Source organism: Pseudorca crassidens, chromosome 8 (genome assembly GCF_039906515.1).
Source record: "Pseudorca crassidens isolate mPseCra1 chromosome 8, mPseCra1.hap1, whole genome shotgun sequence".
NCBI classification, from domain to species: domain Eukaryota; kingdom Metazoa; phylum Chordata; class Mammalia; order Artiodactyla; family Delphinidae; genus Pseudorca; species Pseudorca crassidens.
This window is the reverse complement of record NC_090303.1, coordinates 54637550-54640583: the sequence shown is the minus strand read 5'-3', so window position 1 is coordinate 54640583 and position 3034 is coordinate 54637550. Positions and strand designations below refer to the sequence as shown.

Below are 3034 nucleotides of genomic sequence, written 5' to 3'. Positions count from 1 at the left end.
TTTGTCAACAGGAGAGAGATTTGCTGCTCTCTTTTGCATCAAATGATACTTGACATGGGAGCATATATTTTAAATACCCTTGTCAAATAAGCAATGAACATCATGCATTCACTAATGTGTGTATAGCATAAATGCTTAATTATTACAATAGTTATTGCAAAACTTTATATAATACAAGAAGGAGCAGAGATCAAACAAGGGGAGTAGAGAGTCCACAACTAATATTTAAGAGGAATTATGTCAATTATAGGGAATTATTTTATTACCATTTCCAGTATTCTTGAAAAATAGCAATAACAAGTGGATGTGGATCTTGATATAGAAACTTTAGACAGATTGATTGATTGATTGATTGATTAAATCCTCTTAAATATGTGATTTTTGCAACCACAGAAAATAAGAATGACACAAAGAAGAATACCTCTGTAGGAAGAAGGAAAGTTGATATAAGAGCACAACTAAAGGAACTTAGGGAAGAGAAAGAAGAGACACTTTAACACTGATTCACACTACAAGGATTAATGTTGCTTTATCTCTATATGCACATGAATAGACCTTCCATTAAATCAGTGATTTCCAACTCTAATTGTACCTTAAAACATCCTGGGGAACTTTCACAAAATACTGATGCCTAGGTCCCACCCTCAGAGATTCTGATTCAACTATAAGTTTCCCAGGTATGACTATGGCTTCATTGTAGCCAACCATTGCAATGGGTAATTTTAAAGGAAACTTTACTTTGTTCATATCAAGAGTGAGTACACCTCAACCTACATTGCCCATGAATAAGATGACTAACCATTGGACCCATCTTGTCCTCTTTGCATTAGTGCCTCTTCATCAGGGACACAGAAAACCTGTGAAAATCATTCCCAACCTAAACTTTGATTTCTCTCAGGGTATCGTTTGAGCCATAGCTCTGGTTGCTCCACCCAAGGGCCACCATATGTTCAGGCTTGGAGTAGCCATGCAAGAATGATAAAGCATGCAATTTGTCCTCTCCTCTGATGTTTTTAGAATATGTCCGTAGCTGTAGTCAGATGCCTCCAGTGACCATTTGCCTAGTGATATCTATAGATAACCTATAACTTTGCTCTTTTGTGGGGAGAAATCAAAGCAGCATTGATATGAGCCATCTGAAAATTTAAAAAACAAAACAAAATATTAATTAGTGCTTGCTTCGAAAGCACATATACTAAAATTGGAACGGTACAGACAGAAAAGACTAGTGTGGCCCCTGTACAAGGATGATATGCAAATTTATGAAGCGTTCCCTATTTTTATCAACAGATGATTGGCTTAAGAAGACGTGGTATACATATACAATGGACTATTACTCAGCCATAGAAAAGAATGGAATATTGCCACTTGCAGCAACACGGATAGACCTAGAGAGTATTATATTTAGTGATGTAAGTCAGACAAAGACAAATATTATATGATATCACTTATATGTGGGATCTCCAAAATAATACAAATGAATCTATATACAGAACAGAAACACACAAACATAGAAAACAAACTTGTGGTTACCAAAGGGGAAAGGGAGGGAAGGGGTAAATGAGGAGTATGGGATTAACAAAGTACCATACATAAAATAGCTAAGCAACAAGGACTTACTGTGTAGCACAGGGAACTGTATTAAATATCGTGTAATAACCTCTAATGGAAAAGAATCTGAAAAAAAAATAACTGAATAGCTTTGTTGTATACCTGAAACTAACGTAATATTGTAAATCAACCCTACTTCAATTTAAAAAAAACCCACTAATTAATGAACTAGCATCGTGAATATATGCAGCCTAGAGCCCTAGTCAAGACAATCACTGGAAAACCTAAAACTGGTCATGTGACCCAAGGGTCGGTCAAGAGTGCTATATATCAGGGCTTTTTGCTTCAGTATTCCACACTGGCAGGCTCACATGTGATATGGCCACAATCCACGAGTCACATTCCATGAGGGCCTTTCATTCAGTAGCCTGAAACACGGAGCTAAACATAGAGAATGCTTTAGATAATGTTTCCAAAGTGAGAGGGAAAAAATGAGAATACTGACATTTCTCTCTCTTTACCTTTATTTCTGTCTTCTGCCTCACTCTCCCACAATCCTCAGGGATCATAAAGCTTTGGTTATTCTTTTACTTCCTCTGTGTCAGCTCCTTCTTCTTTCTATTCCAGTTTCAGGGTTAAACTTGAGGATGGACAGTATGGGAATAAAGTCCATCATAAAACCTAGCCATTGATGTTGTAAGTGGTGCAAAAGAGTCCTTAATTTCTTCTTCTCTTCCAAAAATTTGGTTTTAAGCAGAATATATTGCTTAAAAATTATATTTTGAATATTAGTGGTTAAATAATAACTCTCTTTTCCCCTGTCTTTACAATGCTTTGTAATAGCCCTAATCCTCTCTCTGTCACCTGTCTTTTCTTAGACTTTGGACTTATTTAAGGTCCCGTCAAGGTTTAAACAATCTACAGTTCTATATTACTTCCCTATGCTCTCTTAGCAAATTGACACAATTTTGGTGACTTAAAACAACACGCAATTATTATTTCTTAGTTCTGTAGATCCCAAATCAGGGTGAGCTCAACTGGGTGCTCTGCTCAGGGTTTCACAAAGTGTCAGCACTGCTGGACCCTTACCTAGAGGCTCTGGGAAAGAATCTGCTTCCAAGCTCATTCAAGTCAGTGGCAGAATCCAGTTCCTTGTGGTTGTATGACTTAAGCCTCTGTTCTTGCAGCCTGTTGGTCAGGAACTGCTCTCAGCATCTAAAGGCCGCTCTCAGGTCCTTATCTTGTGGCCCCATCTATCTCAGTAATCGATAAATTCTCTAACTCTGTCTTCTGCTACCAGTCGGAGAAAACCTCTCTGTCTTGTAATGGCACATGGGATTGTTTTAGACTCAGCTGGGTAATCTCCTTTTTCATTAACTCAAAGTCATCTGATTAGTAACTTTAATTACGTCTCCAAATTCCCTTTTGCCACGTGAGGTAACATAATCAAATGTGTGGTGTCTCATCATATTCACAGTTCCAG

General features: G+C 37.4%; 1 non-coding gene across 1 annotated transcript; it reads left to right on the top strand.

The window, feature by feature from the left end:
* The first annotated feature begins 1171 nt into the window (after window positions 1–1171).
* On the top strand, window positions 1172–1282 carry LOC137229622 (U6 spliceosomal RNA). The gene has a single exon (XR_010945776.1). It is a non-coding gene; the product is annotated as a U6 spliceosomal RNA (small nuclear RNA).
* The last annotated feature ends 1752 nt before the right edge of the window (window positions 1283–3034 follow it).